This window comes from Semicossyphus pulcher, unplaced genomic scaffold, assembly GCF_022749685.1.
Source record: "Semicossyphus pulcher isolate SPU_LCO1_2020_fin unplaced genomic scaffold, fSemPul1.0.p SCAF_13, whole genome shotgun sequence".
In the NCBI taxonomy this organism is placed as follows: Eukaryota; Metazoa; Chordata; class Actinopteri; order Labriformes; family Labridae; genus Semicossyphus; species Semicossyphus pulcher.
Genome location: NW_027211637.1, coordinates 17,286,118 through 17,311,513, shown reverse-complemented (window position 1 = coordinate 17,311,513; position 25,396 = coordinate 17,286,118). Strand labels below are relative to the sequence as shown.

The 25,396-nt window shown below is 44.0% G+C and overlaps 1 protein-coding gene across 1 annotated transcript in view; it reads left to right on the top strand.

Moving 5' to 3' along the window:
• The first annotated feature begins 1,667 nt into the window (after nucleotides 1-1,667).
• Nucleotides 1,668-25,396, top strand: part of LOC138589947 (chemokine-like protein TAFA-2) — an 80,909-nt gene continuing 57,180 nt past the window's right edge. The window contains exon 1 of the mRNA XM_069660448.1: nucleotides 1,668-2,148. The gene's annotated coding sequence lies outside the window, so the exon portion shown is untranslated. The remainder of the gene's footprint in view (nucleotides 2,149-25,396) is intronic.

Sequence of the window (25,396 nt, the reverse complement as noted above, 5' to 3'; positions counted from 1 at the left end):
GGGAATTGACTATCTATTCTGTGACAGAAAGGCACAAATGTCTCTGATTGGCACATGTTAAATCCCTCACTGTGTCATTGGGAGGCCACCAACTGGAGTGTGTGTGCGTGTGTGTGTGTGCAACTGCCACACATCCCAAAGGAATTAGGTGGATTTCTGAGGGCTTCCAAGCCGCGCTGAGATCTTGCATGCATGTGTGTCTCTGTTTGTTATCTTGCAGTGCACATGCTGTGTGTAACTGTGCAGCCAGAGAGGGATGCAGATGACAAATCCCATGGTTAGGTTAGCCATGATTCACCAGGGTTACAGAGATAGAAACAAAGGGAGAGAGGGAGGATAGTTTGGTATATTCAGAAGATAATGTGATGAAAAGGTAAAAAAAGAGAAAAGAGCAAAGGAGGAGAGGAGGAGGCTCGAGCAGGAGGATGGAAAGCCGAGGAGAGACCCGTAATCTGAACTGTTTGTCAGAGTAACAGATTAGCTCACTGGCTGAAATGATATATGAGTGGCACCGGGCCTCCTCTCACGCACACGCGCACAATCACACCCCCTCTATGGATCAATTACCCTGTCATCCATGTGTGCAACCATACATCATCACCTCGATTACATCTCACGCACACACAAACTCTGGCACTCATATGCTGACTGTTATATATACTACACACACACAGGGCTCCAACTTCAGCTGTACTTTGTTTCTCTGATGTTTGTGTGTCTTGTGTTTTACGACCGAGTTTCTCAACTGCCTGACTTCTGTGGCCTTAATACCTATTACTGTCTATCTGTTTCTCTTGCACACGTGCACACGCACACATGCACAGCCACACACAGTTGCACCCCAGAGCCACTGAGACTGCCTCCTCAAATGAACTGCGCTGGTCTGAGTGACTGAGACCGGACAAAGTCATTTGTTGTGAGTAAACTTCTTTGGGCAGCTCAGGTCATTTCAGGCTGTGGGAGAGACGGAGCACACACAAACACAAACACACACACACACACAAACACTATCGCACACAGAGACACACAGGTCAGTTTGGTCGTGGCATGGTGTCGATCACCACTCTGCTCGTGTTGGTGTGGTCTGCTGGGAAATGCCCGTAGCTCAGCTAAAGTGGGTTCAATTTAATTTGAACTTGAGAGAGAGAGAGAGAGAGAGAGAGAGAGAGAGAGAGAGAAAGAGAGAGAGAGAGAGAGAGAGAGAGAGAGAGAGAGAGATGAGGAGGAGGAGGAGGAGGAGAGAGGGAGGAGGGGAGATCCAATATTGTTTTGTCCTTCTTGAAATGACACAAACATTTCAGACTTTGTCCGGCCCCCCTGAGAGGCACTGCTGACGCATCTGGAGTGTGTATGAGTTTGTGTGTGTGTGTGTCTTTGTGTGTGTGCAGAAACGTTACATCATGCCTCTCTCTGTTTGTCTGCCAGCCTATGCTGAGAAAACACCACCAGTATCATGTATCCAACACGTCTTGGCGCAGCACATATGGCCTCCTGCGTATTATTACTGTACAGCGTCATTTACCTTTATTGCATGCATCTCACCAGCCAGCTGTTCCCTCGTCAAGCCGCTAGGGGGTGCTCCTCCACTTCACAGCTGACAGTCCAGCAGCGCTCTCCATCTTCCAGGAGGACAGACAGGAGCGCAACAACAGTCTGCGTGACTCCCCGACCGCATCGCACCTCCGTCCCGCCACGCAGAGCTACTTTCTCATCGCCTCCTTTAAAAGAGGATCAAAAAGGGGGGATTGTGCGTAAAACAACAACCTGATTGTGGAGATTTTAAGTTGGATGATTTCTTCATGTTTTTATGGCTTTATAACTAAGTTTCCTCTCTCAGCCGCTGTTCACAAGAGGAGGAGAGGAGCGGAACTTTCAGGGGGACCTTTTCTCGCTCCGGAGTAACCGCGGGGGCAGCGCGCAGGTTTTAACCCAGGAGGTCACACCTTCTGCCGGGTCCGGTTCTTCCCTCAGCCCGGCTGCGGAGGTGGATGGTATGGTGTAACTTTTCCAGTCGAACCAGAGAGGAGCTGGTTTATGGTTTAGCGGAGAGGGGATGCGAGCCTCTCCCCCGTGTCGGATAGCGGAGCGGCTATGAGGAGAGAGGTTCACCTGCTGGGCTAACAGAACAAGAGCACACTGCACCAACAGGTATGGATCACCGGATCGCCTTTACACCTGCACAGAACCGCCTGGTGCACCAAATGGTTTTAATGCGCTTTATGTTAACTGCGTAAAAAGTGCGTAATAAAAAGTAGAATATAGTGGCACCTGCTACGCATGAGCACGATTGTCTTTGAAATTTACGCACAGAATGGATTAAAATCTATTTTTTGGTACAGACAAGGATTTGGTTTTATGAAGAGTTATGCGCAAAGATTGCTTTATGGTAATATCCCATCATGCACCCTGCTCTGGTTTGGCATCATTTCATGATCACGGTTGTGATTTTAGAGCAAAGACAAATGATTGCGGTTGTTTCAGGTGTTGCACAGCCTCTATAGGCCTGCCTCTCTTTCTCTCCCTCACTCTCTCTCTCTTACACACACACACACGCACGCACACACCGGGGCACGCAGGTCTGTTCTGTGCGTATTTGGGCATATGGCGCCGGGTTCTGCGCGCTATTTAAGGCGGAGCTGGTGTTTAACAGCGGTCTTATATCTCGGTGATTGATTCTATGAGCTGTGATGTGTTCAGAGGTGCAACATGATAAATATGTTGACGCTGTATTTTAGAGAGACAGAACAGATAAGGGAGCCAAGCGTTTCCCCTTGCACAGTTACTTGTCTTCCACCCATAATAGTGGATGACAGGATCTTATTGTTGACTGCTTCTGCTGGATGAAAATGTAAAAATGTGCATGTGGGGAAACCTTCCTGAAACCTGTCGCGGGCGTCTCCTGTGGAGCACCAGGGATCACCTGATGGAGTGCAGATGTTTATTCATAAGTCGACCTTTATTGGTGACAGTGGCAACAGGGTGCATCAGTTTGGCATCAGAGGGGAGGCTTGAGGCGTCGAAGGTGTCACAGAGACTGCATTGAGCTCTGTCTCCTTTTCGAGGCCTTTTCAAAACCTTGTGTGCATACAAGCCGGTTTGATTTAAACAAAGATGGTCGACCCAGTGGTCATGTATTCGTCTCATGCTCTCCGTCTGTGAGGAACATACAAGAGGGGATGCAGAGAGATGGAGGGAGGATATACAAAAACCAGGAGAAAGAGAGTGAGACATGACTGACAGGAGAGGAAGATGAAGGGAGATGATGAGGAGAGGAGGAAGGAAGACGCAGGAATATATTAAAAGGAAAACAAGTGCATGGTCTCTGATTAGTTGCTCCTGGATATGTTCCCAAATGTATTCCAAATATTGCCACAGGCTGATGGATAGATGGAAGAAGATTACAGATGTCCTTTTTCTAATAAAGCTTTCAGATATTGTATTCATCTATGTGAGTATATTATTACAAATGGACTTCTGTGCCCGGTCACATCCTTTAGTAATTGCAGCCTCCCTCCTGCATCAATCACATCACTCAATCACATCGAATCTCCTCCGAAATAGGCCAACAATCAAAGTGAAAAAAAAAGAGATTGAGTTTTAGATTGAAGACTTTGTTGGATTTAATGGGTTAGGGATTAAATTAGATTAAGTTTAAGTCAAGGCTTTAATGTTACAGACTAAGTCTAGCTACTACAATGAGATGGGTGGGTAATAGCAATAGTAAAATAGTATAAATAAGATTAATTATAACAATAATATACAAGTGCATTTTGAGTATAAAATAGATGAATAAATAAATGAATAAAAAGAACTACACACCATAGAAAGAAGACACACCGATCAGCCATAACATTATGACCACTGACAGGTAAAGTTAATAACATTGATTATCTCGCTACAATGGATATGTTGGGCAGTAAGTGAACCCTTTGTCCTTGTTGATGTGTTAGAAGCAAGAAAAAATGGGCAAGTGTGAGGAGATTTGGCGTACCTACCAAAAGTGGTCCAAGGAAGGAACTCCAGCGACAGGCTCACTGATGCACGTGGTAAGCTAAGGCTGGCCCGTGTGGTCCGATCCAACAGAAGAGCGGTTAATGCTGGTTCTGATAGAAAGGTGTCAGAAAACACACAGTGCATCGCAGTTTGTTGGGTATGGAGCCGCAGACCAGTCAGGGTGCCCATGCGAAAGCGCCTACACTGGGCATGTCAGCATCAGAACTGGACTTGTTCTAGCAATGGAAGAAGGTGGCCTGGTCTGATGAGTCATGTTGTTGGTCTGGTGCGTGCAAATCAAGCATCTGTAGGATGTGCTGGACAAACATGACCAATCCATGGAGGCTCGACCTCTCTGCTGCTAACATCTTGGTGCCAGATACCTCAGCACTCCTTCAGAGGTCTAGTGGGGTCCATGCCTCGACGGGTCAGGGCTGTTGCAAAAGAGGGACCTACACAATATTAGGCAGGTGGTCCTAATGTTATGGCTGATTGTACTGTTTGTATATGTAAAGATGTGTATCTTTGCTTTTTCGCCTTCATTATTAGTGACTGTTGTAAAGATGAGGCAGAGAGATGATGCAACAAAGGTCATAAGGTCAGCGTCTTAATCCCTCTGCCATATGGAGGCCGCAGTGTGTTTGGAAAATGACTGGCTGTTCATGAAGAGCAATGTGGGGATAATACCCAACTTAGCAAACCAGCAGTGAACTGAAATTACACTTTTACAAGTATTTGATTGTTGTTTTCACAAGTCATACATCAAGCCTTCATATGTCCATCTTCATGTCTCCCTGCACCTTTAACATACATTCTCTTTCTGCTTTTTTTCTCACTCACCTCCTTTATCCTTCTCCTCTACACATAATCCCTCTGGGCCCTGAGAATAATGTCAAAGCTTCTGTCCTGAGAGAGAGAGGGAGAGACAGAAAATGAGAGACAGAGTGAGGAAAAGACAAAGAGAGCAGCCAGGAAGAGATGAAAAGTACAGTATGTGTCCTATAAAAGGTGATCTCTTTTTCATTTGCCACCTCCTGTAGCTCCGCCTGATGAGAAGAGAACAGGTGGGAATGACAAAAAGAAGAACAAGAATGAGAAACAGGAGCGAGGCAGACAGAAAGAGAGAGAGAGAGAGAGAGAAAGGAGGAAAGCTACAGGGGATAAACAGAAATAAATAAAAAGCATGTGTCCTATAAAAGGTGTTGTGTATTTCATTGGCCATCTCCAGTAGCTGTGTGTGGTGTGTGGAGGCCCAGGGGGGACGAGTAGCCACTCTAAATGTGTGTAACCCACATAAAGAAATTGTTTCTGGGAGATCGGGCCCCGTAAATTCATTCCTAGCCGCCAGCCCTGTTCTTATCCCACCTCCCAAAGGTGAGCTATAACACCCAAACACATATATTTTTTAGATTCTTTCTCTGTCTACACACACGCAAACACCAAACATGCACACACCCAGACATCCCTCCCTCCCTCACAGTCACACATCTTTCAGCTGAGCCGCACTTTATCTGTATGCATGCGTTTTTTTTTTTTTTTGCAGAAAGTACACACCCGCACAAACATCCACACGTTGCTTTGCTTCCCAAACGGCGTGTGTGGGACAGTAACGGTGACAGCTACAGCAACATCAGTCCCCGCTGTGGAACAGAACAGCGTCAGACAGGAACAGCGGCAGATGCTGCGCTCACAGCTCCAGGATTACCTGAGCCTGAACAAACTCCATTACTGCCTCTATTACCCAGGTATACACAGGCTGGGAAAAAGCACTTTGCAGAACCACTGTTTACCCAGCACCTCTGTGCCCCGTCACTGTTTCCCCAGACTATGGAGCAAGGAAAGGGTGAAGACCAGAGGGAGAGGAGAGAGGAGATGCATGAAGCAATTCTTTCATTGTCTTTGACACAGCGAGGGCAGTGTGTAGAAACACTAAGTTTGTTCATTCAGCAGTCGAATGAGAGAAAAATGATACTTTACCAGCGTTACCAAAAAGTAAAACCCCCTGACTCGTTATGAATGACGGTTATCTTGTCAGGACAGCGTGTAGCCTACTGTATACCTTTAAATCTATTGACTCTACTGTCATTGCAACCTAGTTTACAGCCCATAATCTGTAACTCTGCAGCCTAATAACAGGAATGACAGATGCAATATAACCTTTACAGCTCTTTAATATGCTAACAATGTGACAGTGAACTGGGCAGAGGCACACAGTATTAGGCACAGCTGTTTCAATGACAACAATACAACACTGGCTCTTAGTCCCACCGGTGTTGCGGAGCTGTGTTTACTGTAGCTGCAGATGCTACTTCAAAGTAGAGCTCTTCGCAGCTGACGAGCACTTATCCTCCAGGCACACCCTTTCGCCTGAAAATTCAAATTAAGGAAAATATTTCCACAGAGTACACGCTGTCCTCTCTACCACCTCACTAGTTGAATTAGCTAGCTGAGTATGCACACTGAAAACAACTGTGTTTACCTTCCGCTGGTACACAGCTACCTGCCAATAAGTGGGAGAGAAACAGAAACAGTGCTTTGGGTATTTTTTGTTTTTTTGGCAACAATAGGAAAAGGGAAATACAGCACATTATTTTCCAGTAACAGATAACTTTTTTTGAAAAAGTAACTAAATAACGGATTACTTGACATGCTGAACTAACTTGTTACGTTACTCGCTACAACAAATAAGTGATCCGAGCACTCTAAGGCCGGAGATATACTTGCTGTTAAACCTTGCGTTTGTGTACACAACAAGCTGTGTCATGAACGTAATTGTTCACATACTTGTCTATGCACCCCTACAGGATACCTCTAGAGGGCACACCAGAGAGTTCAAGCTGTATGTAACTGCCTCAAGTGTGGGATGTAACCAACTGACACCCGGACACTTGAGGAGGTCACTATTATGTGAATTCTGATATCCGGGCAGAAATAACGACAGCGTCTGTGTGTTCAGTGGACAGAACACATTGTCAGCACCGTCCCCACTCAGTTTCTCCAACATTTTCCTCCGTGCACGGACGTAACGGTCCGGGACTTGTTTGTATTTAGTTCAGCAGGTTTCCACGTCAACTTCTAAAATGGAACTTATCCATCTCTATTTTGACTGGCATGTTTATTGCTGTGCAGTGGCCATGACACATCGTACAGATGTGGATAATTGTGGACTTGGTTTATCAGCTTGTCTTCAGAACTGTCTGCCATTGCCCCGCTGCTGTGTTGACCCTGTCATGCCCCCTCTGCCTCTTCACTGCCCCTCCTGTTCATGTGCATACTGCATCTCACGTACGCGTAGTGTTCATTTTTTAGGATGTGCACAGCTGACGCTCCAAACAGACCTAGGGAATGTGGGGCAGCCATCATGCACAAGTGAACGTGTAGTTAAAAGCAAGTGTATCTCCGGCCTAACGGGTTACTTTGTAACGCGTTACCCCCAACACTGACGACAAACAATAGGGATAAAGTGTAGCTTCTCTTATGCAGATGATGCTTCATTTTACATTTAAGCAATGCAAACAAGGAAGCCAACATGAGATGCCAGAGGAGAACAAAACAAGAAAAAAGTGTAAAGAAAGCAAGAATGTAAATCTAAGAGGTCGTTTAAAAACCAGAAATGATGGAAATGTCTTGTTGTTGCTTCTGAAATATGATAATTTGCTGCTTTTCTACATTTAAGAAAACTTCTGACTGAATGTCTTTGATTGTTTGTCGGGCAAAACAAGCAATTTTCAGGCCATCTGTAGACTGAATTATTGATCTGAAAACTACTTTAAGATTTCATTCGTAACTCTGTTTTAGCAATTCCAGCAATTTTGACAACTGAGTAATCAGTAAGGTCATTTATCAGGGAAAAGTGCAAAAAAAAAAAGTGCCTCTTACAGCCTCTTAAATATGAGAATTTTCATGCTTATATTATTTTAAATTGAGTATCTTTTGGATTTTGGACAATTTGTTGGTAAAAACAAACAATACAGGAATGTTTCATGGACATTATTATGAACTTATTCATCTAAAGCGAGGAGAAAGTCAGCTAGTTCTTAAATACTCAAAGGATTAATCAGCAACACATAATGAGTGGTTGCAGACCTTAATGAATATTATCTATCAAGAAAAGAACAAACTTTAACAGTTACAGCCACATCGATATGATTTTAGGTCATCATTCTAAACTCTGAGAGCGATTTGTCATTAGCTTTGACACTTTTCATGCTAAAAGATTCATCAGTGTGCTGAAAATAATAAGTGATAATAGGTAATTACAATCGTCTGTGGTGAAGACAGAGCTGACAGAGCTGACAGGAGAATGCAGCGATGCTCTCTTTCTCTGACTAATGAGGCTGTGTGATAGGCCAACGGTGAGTGATGCTCCGTGTGTTTGTGTGTGTTTGTGTATACATGAGTGTTCAAGGCTGTACTGCAGTGCCAGCAATACACTGCTGAAAGCATGTGCAGAACAGCGTATTGGCTGTGCAGAAGGTTAATAAGAGAGAGAGAGCCTGAGTGAGTGTGTGGTTCTGTTTGTGAGAATGCACCGTCAGAATGTGTGTGTGTGTGTGTGTTTATGTGTGAAGTGAGCGATGAACTGCCATGTATTTCAGTGGATAGCCATCCATCACCCTCATCAGTGACTCTGGGGTCCCGTCATTACATGTTTCCCTTCATTTGCACTGTTAATGGTCCTCTCTCTGTTGACCAAACTTTCTGCTGTGTCTCTCACTGTCACTCTGTCTCTGAAATGTTCACTCTCAAACAGGAGTGGACCGCACAAACTATTTAGTGCTCGAAGATGAATAATTCAGCATCCAATTTTTGTATTTTATGTTGCTTTCACTTTCTATTAATACATTTTAAACCAGGTAGTAACCTGATATCACTTCTGAGCTGATCTGATGATCTAAGTATGAGTGGAGTGGAGCGTAATGCCATGAATTCAGTCAGGAACACTGGTGATTCAATAGAGTAAGTACACTCTGAGGTTTGCTATTTAACACGTCTTTATGACTTGTACTGTTTCATTATTTGGAAGTGTAACAATTCACAATTTTTCAGAAAACACAAAATGCTGTATGCACATTACTACAGAGTGTACTATAATAAAAGAAAAACTAATCACTGAGAACAATTTATAATTTTAATTTTAATAAATAAAAAAGATGGTCTACAGTAAATTAATTTAAAGGGGGGGTATTATGTTAATTTCAAGCTTCATATTTCTCTCTGTGATACCTGTGGAGTAGCTTAGCATAATTTACAGTTAAAAAAAACTTTTCTCACACTGGTGCTCTGTGCAGGCCCTCATACAGCCTCTGCCTGACACGACTCAGTCAGCTCTGTCCCTTTAAGAAACCCCGCCCCTACAAGCCAACTTTCTTCTGATTGGCCGGCTCTCTGAAGCCTGCTGAGGCTGCACTTTGAGATGTGACAAAGGCACTGTTTGAAATTGCATACTATATACTGTGTTCAGCGGTAGTAGGTAGTACGGAGCAATTCAAATTTATTTTGTAGCATGCAACACCAGGCGCCAGTTCCGGTTTTGGAAAGCCGCCGCTTCTTTAGCTATAGCGCCCCCTGCTGCTCTACGGGAAGGCGAGGCAGACTGGTCTGAGGCATACTAGAGATTTTTTCGGAATCGGTACGACATCCGGATATTTTTGCCATACTGTAAACTTTGCTTTTGTTTGCATACTGCATACTACACTTAGGCTGTGTACTGCTAGTATAGTATGCCATTTTGAACAGAGCCAGAGTGTAGAAAAAACTGTGTGAAACCCGGCGTTCACAGCAGCCTGCAGATTGAGCTGGGCAGCCTGGGGATTACTCCAACATACTTTTACCTACACATTTGAAACTTCACCCACTTTTAGACTGGACATCCAACATTGTAAAACTATATATATGTCTTAAAATGTGAAACAGCATAACACCCCCTCTTTAATGTTTACAACCTTAAATTTACTGCACTGACTTCCTTTACAATATCTCTCCTCCTGGTCTAAGATAGGGATCCCTCCTCTGCTGCTCTTCCTCCATTTTTCTTTGTAAAAGGTTTTTTCTTTTGGAGGGTTTCCTTATCTGAATCAGGGTTCTAAAGATAGAGAGAGTCGTGTGCTGTTTAAAGCCCCCTGAGGCAAATAGTGAGTTGTGACTTTGGGCTGAATAAATAAAAAATGACTTGACGTGACTGTCTGCTTAGGACAGATGAAATTTGTACGCACTAGACACACTCACTACTCACTGCAGGCTGGATATGAATGTGTTAATATTAACCTCTTACCTTGCTGAAATCCACCTCTAAATATAAATACATTGCATAGTTTTAAAGTCATGTTTACCTTTAATGCTAAGGAGAGAATTTGCCCTGAAAGCAGCTGCTTGATTGATGTCAAAAAGTTTAAACTTGCAGGCTAATTGAGTGATGTTTGACAGCGTTTTTATTAGATTGTGTTGGATGCTGCAGAAAATTCTTGCTGTGAAAGTTAACAACAACTATGGCTGCAGTTGTAGCGCCCACCTTGCTGTGCCAGGTTGCAGCTTATTAAGAAACCAGTGTGATTTGTGGAATCTGGCGCGGCTATAGCTCCTGCTAATGAGTGTGCAGTGACAGGACTGTCCACTAGTGTGTGGGCAGAGATGTGGTATCACTTTCAGCAGAGGTTATAAACGCACCAACACACACGCTGTAGCTTTGGCGGTGTGACGGCGCTGACTCATTATGGGTGGAGAGCTACAGCACACATACAAGCCGGCGGCTCCGGCAGCATTTTTCATCAACGACTAGACAGCGATCACTGTGGTCATTAGGGCGGCATAATTAGGCCCGACCTGGTATGTGTGTGTGTGTGTGTGTATGTCTGCTCTCCTGAGGCTTGTTTGTGTGACTCTCGCCTTGGTCACTCCTTTGGCGATGGTGAGGAAAAGGTGGGGAGCAAATGACACCCAAGAGGCTTCGACATGTGAGCCACCGAGGCGCTCAGAGTCGGTGATGACCTGAACCGCTGTTGACAGAGTTTAATAAGACACTCTTTAATAATTTCTTCTTCTTCTTTGCTATGTTGTGTAGCTCTGCCTGCCGTTGTTTGTCTCTGTGTGCCCTTTTATCTTGCACTCTTTGATTATGTTGTATAAGTGGAACCACTCTCTACTTTATAGCTCATTAGGTTGTCAGGCAAGCCCACAGCACATGCAATTATATCTAATTATGCAATTATGAATTCAGTATGAAGCTTTATATGCAGTAGATTGGTATGTTTGAGCTGGAGCGCAAACACAGCAGTAATTAGAGCAGTTTTGTGGGTGGTTGTGGTGTGTATGAGTACACGCTGCAACAGCTCAGCTCTCCCTCCATACCACGAAGAAGAAGCTTTAGAAAACAAAACAAACCCTGGACTTAAGTTAAATAAAAATAAAGTTATATTATTCAAATATAAGCATTTACATGTGAATCCTAACGCTGAATATACTTTAATTCTGGTTTTTCATGTACATAATATAATATTATCTTGAGTCCTTTGTCGTTTCCCGCAACAGTTCCGGCGTCGGCCCTCACAGCCAGAAGCTCCTGAATCTCTTAATCTCTCCAACTTGCAGACATCTTTGCTGTGGTCTTGTAAATGATCCTTCTTCTTCAACCTCAGATGTTTTCATTCATCCTGTTATGTGTCGCTCTTTTGGTTTCCCGCCGCTTGCATGATATAAACGTCCTCACCCGTCCACTCGCTAGCGACCCACCCCGATTTCTTGTGGACATTTTTCTGGCAGGAAAAAGTCAGGGTGATAAATTCAGCTGTTTGCGAAAATGTTTGGACATTTTCAGAAGTGCAGTGCATGTGGGGCTTTATCGTGCTTTAAAGTAACAATCTCGAAGATTTCAGTTTCGTGCTCTTGAGCGCCATCCACTGGCGATAATCGGTAATCAGGAGAGCACTCTTCCCAACTGATTTTCCTTGCTTTCGTTTGTAGACTGTTTGCCTTCATCTGAGCGTCGAATTTGTTTCTTTTTCTTTGGATTTTCACTTATTTATGAAGCTGTATCTGTAGTCATCGATCTTTTCTTTGTTTGTTCAGCCATAGTAGATTACTGTTTACTCGCAACACTTGCAGAGACCGGAAAAGCAGCCGCTTAGCTCCACCTACTCTCTCCTGCAGACCAACCACTGCTGGGTGATGGAAAACGCGCCACTAACTGACACCCAGTCCATAAAAATGTGATATACTGCAAATGCAAAGGCTTTCATCAGTGGGCCATAGGCTCAATCACCATTGTGTTACCTCGTTCGGCGATAGATAGTGATTAAACAAACATTAATTTACATGAAAAAGTTGGAGATTGTCACTTTAAAGTCCACTGCCTCTGTGCAGAGCGGGTAACAGGTGTGCAACAACCTATTCCATCTTGGCATTGACGGCATCTGGATTGTTGCTCAAGGTACTTTCATTTTTTCCCACTGATAACACATATAGTGTCCTACGATTACAAATAGATTCAGGAATAGAAACAGAGAAGACACATTACTTTGAGGAATTGATTTGCTTCACAGCCGCTCATCTATGACTTTCACTGTTTCATTTCAGTCTTCTATGCCATTTTCACATCTATGTACTTGGATTAGACGAAAGGCGGGATCAAGAGGAAGCTAGTTTTGAAGTAGAGTGCAGTGCATGGCTGGGAAGGTGTTAATTATGTAAAGATAATACAAAATAAACTCATTTTTAACATCAAACTGTGCACATGTAAGCTCTGCATGCATAGAAACATGCTAAGCCACTTCTGCTTCGGCCACAAATGACAGCATCTGCCCGGTAAGAGGAATCATATTGTTTCGGCTAAAGAGCGAAGAACCGGTTCTCATAAATCCGTACGCTTCAACCTTCCAACAGCTGGAGCATTTCTGTTTTTCTACGAGCCCCGTTTCACACCAGCACTTCAATAGATGAGATAAAAACACACACACAGTGAAAGAAGGGAATGAGCTACAGGAGGTGGTGCGCTTCAGTGTGTCATGTTTCTCTACAGATCCTATTGAGGAAAGCAGGCGAGGCTGCAAGGCTCACAGTGTGTGTGCGAGACATGGCTGACAGTAATACAAGCAGTATGCTGCACCCCCTCGCAGGGATCACATCCTTAAGACGGTTTCTCTTACTAATCCGCTCCTAATATGACTAATATTGTGACACTGCCATTAGCCACAGCTCTGTGAGGGCACGCACAGGGAGGGGAGCATAGCCATGCACATGTGCCGTGCGCACACGCGGAGCACCAGTGGCGTTTGGGTTGGTTTTAAGTATTCATCTGCAGAGTTTTCATCGCGGAAAAAAAGAGCTGTTTTAAAGCTTTTTTATGATTGAAGCAACATTTTTCTCGCTGCTTATTGTCATCTCAAACATACAATGATATTTGGAAAACATTTGTCAGATAGATTATGATGCTCTTGATATTTTTGCCACAGTTGTTCACTAGAGTAATGGGTTGCTTAGCCCCCAAGGCAGAGGAGATAAAGACATGTGTCAGAGCCTCCAGAACACACGACTTCATCAACAAATGACGTGAGGATAAAAACAACAGCCTAAATAATATTAACATACGATTTCACTCATAAGCACTTAAAGATTATTAAGAATCTCTGTAAGTTTTTACACTTTTGTTCTATTAAAGTAAAAACAAATGTCTCTCTCGTCCGTCAGCAACACAACATTCTCTCAGTTCGACTCAGGATCAGACTCAGGGCTGTGTAGGAGAGACAGAGACAGCCTCTGAATGCAGAACAAGAATTCTAATTTTAAAGCCATGAATTACCAAAAGACTGCTTTCAATTTGATTGAATCCAACTTTATTAGCATTCCGCCTGCCTTTATGCGATGAGGCTGAGCCGGCCTTGTGTCCTCTCCCGGGCTGCAGCTGTGGAGGAGAGGGCACAAAGAGGAGCTTCATTTGTGATGCCGGCGGCTTTACGGCTTTTCGTCACAAGGAGTTGCATTGTCAATTATTTTCTGTCAATATGTTTTCTACACGTTTTCTTCGCTCTTATCTCACATATTCTTTGGCTTGTACCTATTTAGCATGTCTGCAGTATAATGGAAAAAAAAAACACAGCAGCAGAGTTAAATTTTTTGTGCGTGATACGGCTCTTTGTCAGTCCTGGAATATTTCAACTACTGTCTGAATTTATTGGATTGCATATAAATTTTGTACATACATTCATGGCTCCCTGAAGATAAATCCTAATGACTTTTGTGATCCTCTCAGTTTCTCCAGCGCCACTATGAGGTTGATATATTCGCTGGACAGATTAACATGCAATTTGGCAAATAAATGACTGTGTGAGTTGCAATAGCTTTGACACCCTGACATTAGCTGTGTCTCAATTCAGGGGCAATTTGCGTCACCAGCTCCTTACCCTTGCGTCACCAAATGCCTAGCAACAGGTAGCTAGCAGGCTAACTAGCTATCATAATTGATGTCAAGTAACTTAACCTTTATTTATTTTAAAGATTATTTGTTTCAAGGCCCCTTTTGTTATTTTTTTAACATTTGTATTGCTAACTATTTGATTGAGTTGAAACCTAAAACGTTTAAAAGCGTATTCGTCGCCATCTCGTTTGAATCGGCGTGCAATTAATCCCGGGATAAGTTGGGCCGCAAAGATCGACCCGGTGGATCCTTCGTGGCCTGGGAAAGGACGACGCATTTAGTAGGCCGCATCTGAAGAAACCTTTGTTATGGGACAGCCTTTGATGCACAGCTGTGATGAAATGGGCCCTCAAATACATCCTGCGAAGGATGCAGCCCCTGAATTGGGACACCTATTCGCATTGCGAAATGATGAGAAAAAAATATTTTCAATTTCAACCAACACTTTGGTTTGGTTTGTGTCATTCCCATCAGCCCCAGTTGTACTTTGTTTTAACTGTTATTAGCAAATGCTAAACTAATGACAAAATGCTAAACTAAGATGGTGAACATGGTAAAACACAAATTTGTCACTGTTAGCATGTTGATGTTAGCATTTAGCTTAAAGCACTGCTGGCCTTAGTGCATCCTAACAGAGCAGAAATGCACTCTTTTCACCTATAGAAACGCTCGGGATGATGAAGACCCCTTGTTTGATTCTGGGTCTGCGTTTCTTTAACCTTTTTGTCTGAGCAACAAAAAAGTGGATGAGACAATAATTGCAGCAGAAGATAAGCCAGGCGTCGGACTTGAGAACATGAGACAAAAGTGTTGTTATTTCAATCTCATCACCATGAACGACTTTACTTGTTATATATTCTAATCCTATGAAATAGACCTTCATTAATCTCTCTTGAATTTTCTTAAATGGAAAGGTTAATGAAGTAAGTGATGGTTTCTTTAAAAGGTGAGACATCTGTTAAAATTTCAGCATTGATGTTGTACGCTGCAGGAATTAGCCTCAGACTGAACTACTAGAAATGGGCTGAGTATTACAGCCTTCACACCCCGGACTACACTAATGAGGTCCCTAAAGGCCCTCGGACCCCTCTTTGAAAATTGCTGTCCTGTGTCACCCAGACTGGGCCTTATGAAGAGGGAGCTGTCCGTGGTGCTGACCAGTGCAGCAGGCTTTAAAGAGGGAGCTGTCCCTGGTGCTGATGTGTCTCTCCCTGAAATTCTGGCCACCCACATGATGATGTCACTACTGCCCTCTGGTTGCCTGTCCAAGGCAGAGATGTTTTGTGTGTGTGTGTGTGTGTTGTGTGTAGGGGGGAAAAGGGGGGCCTCAATGCTTTAAGTACATATTTGTTCACAGTTGAGACTTGTACGGTGAGCTGGTGATCTTAGGAATCTCCTTGACATAGCCTGGTCTTTCTAAACCCCCAAAGGTGTTTGTGAAAGAGGGGATACAGTAATGCAATAAGGCATGGTGGAGAGAAAATCCATCTGACGGGGAATTGTTTGTTCAAGGGGAGAAAGAGGAAAGGGGAGGGCAACGGGATGAACAGCTGCTGAACAAACAGAACGGAAAGCTTGAAAGATTGCACGCATAAACAAACAACACAAAGCATCGTGTGCATTCCCTTTAAGCTCCACGCAGTATAATGACCTGCAGAATACATGAAGCATCTTTTAAGGGGAACCCTCTGTCTCCTTGTGCCATTCTAATTCCAACTTTAAAGCATCCTGTTCAAATATTAAACAACCCCTGTCCAACTCTCTCTCTCTCCTTCTCTCTGAATGTGTGTTCGCTTGCTGGTGCAAGTGAGTGCATATGTGCATACACGCGCATGCATGTGTGAACCTGCACGGCATTAATAGATGATAACCCCGGCCGGACCGAGCTGCGCTAATGCACTTGTTGTCCATCCCTCTGTTTCTTGTCTCTCCATGTCCATCTCTGGAAATGAAAAACAACTGTGATGGACTTAGGAAAACTGTGAAGACTGAAATGGGAGTTGGGGTTGATATGAGGATCCTGTGTGTGTGCGTATATGTGTGTGGGTTGTGTACTTGCGTGTGCGTGCAGGGTAAGCCTAGGGGTAAGCTTTTAGAGGTCTGAGCAGAAGGGTGTGAGTGAGAAGGAGAGGACAGATTTGAGCAGTTATCTCTCCCAGCAGACCTCCTGTCCTGCCTGCCCACATATACACAAACACACACACATACACACACAAATATACACCACACCCATCTGTAATCACGTTTAGCATGGCTGTTTCTCTCACATACATACACACACAGTCCAGTTTGAATGGACTTCCACATCAGAATGCCGATGCGGACTGACTCTGTGTTTGTTGTGCAGCAGCAGCAAAATCTCTCCTCTGTACCTCCGATTGCTCACCAGAAACAAGCCCGGAGCTGCAGGCAGACAGAACATCGCCCGGGATTGTGGGGTTGATGCTATTTTTACAGCCAGTGTGATGAGGGGTGTGCTGAAGAAAAAAGAAAAAAGGCCTGTCTCTCCTCCCCTCCCGGATGCTTTAATTAGACATCTTGCTGTCTCACCTGTCTCTTTGTTGCCACAAATGAACACATGTTGGGGAGATAGAGGTAAATGGATAAATGGGTGGATAAATTGAGTGAGAATACAATTTGCAATTGCTTTGTTTCGTGCGACGGCAGATTTGCGATGAAAAAACGCTTTTCCAGGGGAGTCAGCGAGTGTGTTTGCATGGCTGAACGTGTGTGTGTGTGTGTGTGTGTGTTTGTGTGTGTGCGCGTGTGCATGTGAGCGTTGCAGTCGGAGGGGAAATCAATGCAGAGAATATAGTGGCAATTACTACAGCAGCCTGCAAGTGAACCTAGTGGAACAAACTAACTAATGCATGAATAAATAAGCACAGTGAAATGGAGATGTGTACGTACGTGTGTGTGTGTTGGCGTGTGCGCGTGTGAGCAGACTGGTCTGTAGATCTTGGATGGTCCTTTGCTGTGCCAGCCAATTAACGAAGTGTGTAAACCGAGCTCATTAAAGAAACAGCATTGGCCACACACTAACAAACACTTACACGCACACACTCTGACTCTCTTATTTCAAGCTTGCCGATGCACAGGAAGTGCAAACTTTTTCCTTTCACAACAAAGGTCTCCTGCAAAGTGTCTGTTATTATCTGCTTGTTTGCTTCCGCGTGTTCGTCCTTTCTGTGCGAGCGTGTTTGAAAAGGCTGTAAGAGATTGATTAAAGTTTGTTGCTTTGAAGCAGCTGCCAAGTGCCGCCTCGCTAACCCTTTGTGTTCAGAGAACAGCTCCTCAAGGTCCCCACCTTCTAACCATTCCTCTCTCTTTCTCCGTCCGTCCGTCCTCCCCTCCTCTCCGTGACTCGCTGCCTCTTGGCTTCTTTTCTTGTCTCATCTATTTCAATCTGCTTTCTCCGTTTCTGCCGCTCTGCCCTTCTGTTTTCGAGTGGCGGATGAGTGCAGCACAAATATAAGCTCTTCATTTGCCGAGCTGTGTTGTAATGTTGAGTCATGTTTTGTTGGTATAGTGAGCGGGCGCTCGGTGTGTGTGTGTGCGGCTGTTAAACTTCTCTGCTCAATGAGACTGTGAAAAATAAGCAGCCAGGAGACTGAGGTGTGATTTTTTTCCTTCTTGATCTGCTTAATAACCATGATTCATGGAACCGTGTGGACTATTATTAGTCACCCAAATGAGGAAACGGAATAGAGTGGGCACACAGAAGTGTGAGTGGATCAGACGTTTGTGTTATTCATTCTGGGTCTGCTTGTTGAAAGCGATGCCTCTCTCTCCTGTTTCTGCAGGTGTCTCAGTTAAGCTCAGTGAAGCTTAATATAATTCTGTGTGATTTAAGGGCATTGTGTTGACAGTGGAAGATCTGAGTTTCATCGTCTGTGTTCTGGTTGACTGGCAGAAATGTAAAGGGTTAATATGAACACATTCAGACACACAGGAATTGTTAGTTAGTAAAGGAGAAATGTGGTGTAAATGTGTGAAATGATGACCTCATGACATCACATAACTTCTTTACGGCATGACGTGTTCAAATGATCTGCCAGCACAGAAACTATACCAATGGAAAGTACGCATGTCAGAAGAAGAAAGATAGTTTAAAGAGGTTTAGGCACCAAAAGTACAAAAAGGTTGTCACATGGGTTACAATAAGAACTAATAGGTCACTTAAATGAGCGATTGGCCCCTGGAAAAAGTCACTGTCAGTCAAAGCTGGTGTTCTCTGTAATCTATAGAAGCAATAATATTTGAAATTGGCGCCATAGCTGCGGGGAAAGTTGTGCAAACAGCTCGTGGTTTCGCCCATTCTACATTCCTACAACACCCAGCATGCATTGCGCCCCTCCCTCTGAAAGGAACGGCCCAGCAAGAGTGAAATACTACCGTTTCGCTGCAGGCAATGGCTCAGAGCGGTACAGAATCCGAAATACGACGAGAATATACCGGTGGATTGTCTAAAAAATCTTCAGGTCTGCAGTGTACATTTCAAACCTGACGATTTTGAGCGAGGCATGACATCGGAGGCGGGCGTCCTAGATTGAGGATGTGTAGTTTAGCGAGCTCCATGGCCTCTGCCAGATGACGCGTTTTATGTCGTCTGGTGAAGGTTTTCCAGGGCCCATTGGAGAAGCGGATAGCGTCCTCCAAAGGCACAGAGCCAAATTGCATTTTTTTCCTACCATAATGACATTAGCTCCCCATAATAGCATGATAGGACTGAGGTTGAAAATCGGTGAACTGGCCCTCTAAGTTACTTATGTTAGTTGCCTAACATTATGTATGTATTCTAAGTAAGGGGTTATGTGAGTAACAAAAAGGTATGAGTCCACGTTGACCTTTGGCCTCACACACATCTTTAAGGCGGACTTTAAGGTGCTGTGTTGCAGGAGGGGATGATGGATGGGTCACACAAAAGAATCTGAGTCCTGTGTAAGACCAAAAGTCAAAGTAGACTTTGTCACCTGTGTAACCTAATGTCACTTACCTCACGTACCTAACGTAAGGTTACTCACATAAGTGACTTCCCTGAGGTAAGCACTTGAGTGATCCTAAACCACAATCTAACTAACTAAGAAGCTTTTTCTTCTTCTTCTTCTTCTTCCCATGTGCATTGGCATTTTTTCTGTAGTGTCACCAACAAGTTATGTGGTGTTAAAAGGGCCATGGTCATTTCACAAAGTTCCATGAGACAATATTTTACAGAAGGCAGATGCATCCTTTTCTCTCTTACAAAGTGGCATGTGTGTGTGTGTGTGTGTGTTGGTAATGGGTCATATAGTAGGTCCTTGTGCATATCTTTGTTTTCCAGTGTGTTCAAAGGCTGATGACATGCTGAGTGAAGGATTTGAAGGATACAGAAATGAAGCTGCTTTGTCTAAAAATTCAGATTCTTGTTAGTTATGTAATCCAGTTCCATCAGGTTATACCTCACACACAAAATATGATCCTCCTCATTATTGTTCAAACTAGAAAAAGCATATCCCTTTGTGTTTATCAGCCTCCCTTTGGAGCTTAGCCATAAATGGTTGACCTCATTCTACATTCAGAGAACTAAAACAACTCTGCAGCACACTTTCAAACAAAGAAGTGGACAGCCAAAATGCTAAGTCGTCCTCTTGCAACAGATGGGAGATTTGACTGCAGGCCACATGCTTTACTGCTGAAGGGAAATCGAAGAATTGTGTCATTTTGAAAAGCCCGGCTGCAAACTGGTAATCAAAGACCCAAGAGCAGATCCTCCCCTGAGGCAAACATTCATGTATTCACATTCACTTATGCAGCTGTGTAGCCTGCGGGCCACCCATCGCTCCGACTGTATCCGGCACACAGCGGGACTGATCGGGGGAGCACCAGTGGAAGATGTGTTCAAAATGTTTCCTTCAAGAGATGGAGGTTGGAAAAAGGCTCCATCGCTCCATCCATCCATCCATCCATCTCCAGTTCCTCTTCAACATGACAGTAGGAGTTGCCAGATTGGAGGGCTGCAGGGCCTGGTGTGATGCCAGTGGAGCCAGGTGGTGGGAATCTGTCAGAGATTAAACTGCTTGGTGACCAGCTCCCCGCCTCACCCTGGCTCTATCAGACGTGGCACCCCCTGGCTGACTGACCTGTGTAGCAGGTGTCATGGGTACGGGTGGCAGGTCAAAGCCCACCCATATCTCCCTTCTCCTGGCTGGTGAGAGATGTGCATGTTGTGGGTCCTTTGCTGGTACTGACTGATGATGCCTTGAAGCAGAGCCACGGCACAACAACTTCCCCGGACTAAAGCCTCAGTGCAATCCCATTTCTAGACAGAGAGGAATTGGACAATTTGGAATAATCCTGGATTACATTCAGTCACACGATTTGAAGCCTCACTGTCATTTTCATGTTTCATTGTACAACACCCATGTAAGACAACTAGAGTATGGTTTTCTGCTGCAGTTAGATGAGTATCTCATTGCCGCTTTCATGTCTATTCATGATATATTGGGGTACACAGTAGCTCAGTCTGTAGGGAGTTGTAGGGAATTCCATGTGCATGTGCATATTTAGGGCTGATGTGTGTAGAGAATCTTTGTACTAACAGAGTGAAAACATTGAATTTCCCCTCTGGGATAAATAAAGTATATCTTCTTCTTCTTCTATATGTAAATGTGTAGCCAAAGCAGAGGGTTAGCTTAGCTTAGCCTGGAAAAGGGAAGCAGCTATGCTGGCTAAACTAAAGTGTTAAAGTTGTGGTTTTACATGAGGTTATGTGGCGGACTATTTCTTGTCTTGATGCAGGGACGTTGTGGAGTCTCTGTTGGTTGGCTGGCAACCTCATAGTGACTACAAGACTCCAGGACAGACTAAGCTAATCAGCTAAAGCTTCATAGTTAAAGGACGGGTGTGAAAGTGGTGTTAGTTTTCATCTGGTTACCATTCTACAATTGTACAATACATAAGCCAATGATTTTGTTGAAATGAAAATGAAATGAAAATGCACTTGGTGGGGCACCGGTTTTGCTCAGCGGTTGAATCAGCGACCTTACACAGAGGCTTTAGTCCCCGATGCGGCAGCCATAGGTTCATTTCCGACCTCGGCCCTTTGCCGCGTGTCATCCTCACTTTCTCTTCCCCCATTTCCGCCACTATCCTGATCCTCTCTCTTAAATAAAGGCATAAAAAGACACAAAAATGCTCTTGGTGGTTTCAACTGGTTATGAAACAGATTAATACCGATGGCTCTATGTGAGCTATAAAAGCAAACAAGACATAAGGAAGAAGATTGACAATTTCTATATTCATTCTGTCTCCAGCGAAGAGATTAACAGCACGCTGCTGAAAGCTTCACAGTAAGTGGTACATTAGTTAAAGGAAGTTGTATCGAGTTAGAGGACACTACACAGTAGCTTTCAAAACGCTGCCTGTAAACTGCATGTTCTACACTGCAGTATTGTCCAATATGAATGTTATTCTAAGCAATGCTTGGCTGCTTATAATTATAATGATTTTGTGTCAGCGATGCAATCACACGTTGTGTTGTGAAAGTGTTTAAATAGGGCAACAAGAAAGGCTATCTGCGACCCATTTAGGTCCCGTTTCTGTGTTTGTGAATATAAATTGAAAGCAGAGATTCACAGAATAGTGAAGTGGATATGCTGGGACTCACAGAGTGTCATACCACTTCAAGCCTCTGCTAATATCGACTCTTTGTGGTCACAAAGCTCTATTGAGAAAAACAGCGATCTGAATGAGCCATCTTGAAAAGAAAGAGCATGGAACCAACTTTTCTTTGGAGCTAATAGGTTTCTTTTCAAGGACTCTCCATTTGTGCCACTGCTCTCTCTCGCTTCCCTCCCTCTCTCTCTCTGCTTCTCTTTTGCTTCGGCTCTTGTGTGAAGTATCAAATCCATGCAAGTCGCTGGGGAGCTGTAGACCTTTACCTGCTCTGGTCTGGCTGTGTTAAAGGTCAGATATGAGAGGATCCAATACGCTGGTCTCAGATGTCAACTCCGCCTGCCCCCTACAGCTCGGATTAAGAGGCAAGGAGACGACGGCTGCCAGGAAATCACTTGTCCTCTAGCCTGTCAGTAACAGTCTGTGTCTCGGCCAGGGTCTGCGTGTGTGTGTGTGTGTGTAAAAAAGACGGAGAAAGAGCAGGTGTATGCATGTGTGATCGTCTTCTCCCCGCTGTGTGTTTTTCTGCACCTACTGATTGCCAGATGTGTTTAGAATGTGTGTGAATGTGTGTATTTATGCTTGTGTAGGTGTGGGTGTATATCTGAGTCACACGCTCACAGTGTGAGATCTCTGTGTTGACAGGGCTGATGCTGTTTATTTTGGCAATATGCTGTCAGGGGCTGTGGGACCCTGGCTGTGGATTTATGTGTGTGTGTGTGTGTGCGTCTGAATTGCTGTTGCACCCAGAAGACAGCAGTCTGTAATCAGGCGTAATCAGGCAGTGTGTGTGTGTGCATTATACAGTATGTGTGTGTGTTATGGTGGAAAAGCACAACTAGAATCAGTTTTAATTACGGACAAATCTACATCCACACCCCCCGACCAGACCACCATCCCTCCTCACTGTATCCAAACCTCCTTTGTCAGCTGAATAACAGGATGCTGTTGTAATTCTCATATCTCTGCCATCACTTAATTGTTTGTCTGCTGGTGTTTTTGATGCAGTCTGATCTGTGAGATAGCACCCTACAGCTAACTGCAGCTGCTACACTGTAAAACCAGTGAGGGGGAGAAAGCAACGCTCTCATTTATTCCCACCGCAGGGAATTCCTTTAGGTGTCTGGTGACGAACTCGGGTCCTTCGGCGCAGACGCATGAAACAGAACACATATGGTGTACTAAAAAAATCCTCCCCTTTAACAGCCATCCCCTTTAAGGGAAGGTTCATTTTGAATTGAAATATATCTTTTATAGTCAAATCCTGGACTTAATACTGACACGTTTTTAGACACTGCATGTACCTGTTCTGCATTGGTACTAGTTTTTCAGTGTGTATGCACTGATCTCTCCTATATCAGTTGACCAATCATGATCCATTATCTATAACGCTTATTGTGTTTAGAGTCGCGGCAGGCTGGAGCTGATCACCTGGTTAGACCCTGGACTGATTGCCAATCAGTCGCACAGACAAACGTCAACGTTCACAGTCAAACCTACGGGCAATTTAGAGCCCGGAACGAGCATGGACTGAACCCACCCATGCACAGGGAGAACATGCAAACTCCACACAGAAAAGCCCACTTCATCCGGACCGGGGTTTGAACCAGGAACCTTCTAACTGTGACCCAACAGCACTAACCACTGCACCACCATGCATTTCAAATACCCAATCCCTGTTCCCCATTGTTTGTTGGGGGAGGACCTAATATGTTTGCTTTGTAACCCAAAAAATAAGATTAAAAAAAGACCACACAGCTCGAAATTCTAAAAAGACTTTATAAAAAGGTTTTTAAATACACACTGATAAAATAATAAAAGCTAAAAATACAAATATTTAGAGTTGGTTATGTTAACTGTCTTTTGAACAAGCTTTAGCTACTCTCCTTTGAAAGAAGTTTCCAGGAAATAGTCACAGCCTACCAATCACTCTGCACCAACATGACACCTCATGCACAGAGCAGCAAACCTGCGAAGTAACTTCACTAACAAGCCCAAACCAATTGCAGCCTCTGGTAGGGAGGATACATGGAACTCATCACAGCATCCTTGTGCAGCCAGCCAAACATCTAGCTGAGTACTATTAAGTGGTAACATGGATGTAGTAGCATTTTGTAATTAGCCTGGAATTGAGGCAAGTAGTTTGTAAGTTGATTTAATTTACTAAGTTGTGACGAGCAAATTAAGGCACATTGAGAGGAAAAGGTGCAGTGCACAAAGAGAGTAACATACAGCTTAAAAAGGTAGCCTATGTTAGCGATCAACTGAAGCAGATTGTGTTTGTTTTGTGCTCTCTGACATCACTAATGATGATCCTTTCTCTCTTTCTGTTCCCCATTCTCTCTAATCTCTATTTCTGTAACACACATCTGCATGCACCAGATAATTTTCAAAGGTTTTCAACCTGGCTTGAACAACGCCCCCGAGTAGAAAGAGCTTATATGATTGACTAAAAATGAACTGTTTGAAGTCGGCCTCAAAATGTTGGGGCTGTTTGACTGTGAGGCTCACAGCTGCGAGTCTTTGATGAAATACAACTGTGACCTGCTACAAAAGCAGAGAAATAACTAGTTGCTTCAAATGCGGCGCGTATCACACAACACAATATTAAAGCAGCGTAATGTTAAGTGTATCTCGGCGTTCAGACGAGTCATCTAAAGGCAGCAGAGTCGATGCTTTGAATATTCTGGAAAGCAATCCGTGCAAATTTGATTAGAAGGATGTGAGAACAAATATTTGAATTAGACCGGGTTGCGTATGTCAAGCTTGAACATGAATAACATGAATACATTACAGAACGTGGGGATTAACACGTTTCACAGAGCCTGTGATGTTGGAGAATTATAGATTTAATTGTTCCTCCAATTTGCAGATGCAGAAGCGACAGCACAGCCGCTTACAAGAGGTGACAATCCGGCTTGTGCTAATGTATTCTCTGACTGCCTTTAATCACAGAGTGTATTTAATTACTATTATAAGTATTTTATAAGTGTGCAAATGTGTGTGTGCATGCCGGTATGAGTGATACACGTCAAACGTCTAAACCCCGGAGACGAGAAGCTGTCAGGAGAATGCAAGAAGGAGGTAGAGGCGGAGGGAGGAAGTGAAGGTAAGAGAGTGAGAAAAACATATAGGGTGAGAAATCCCAGGTGAGAAAGCAGCCTGTTCATTAGCAAGCACAGGAATGTGTGTGTGTGTGTGTGTGTGTGTGTGTGTGTGTGTGTGTGTGTGTGAGCGTGCGCTCTGCCGTGCGCGTAAACCGAGCAGCAGCGGCAGCAGCAGGATGCTAACTGGGACACATTTCCCAGAACGGAGCAAAGCCAGATTTCGGATTTCTTCTTA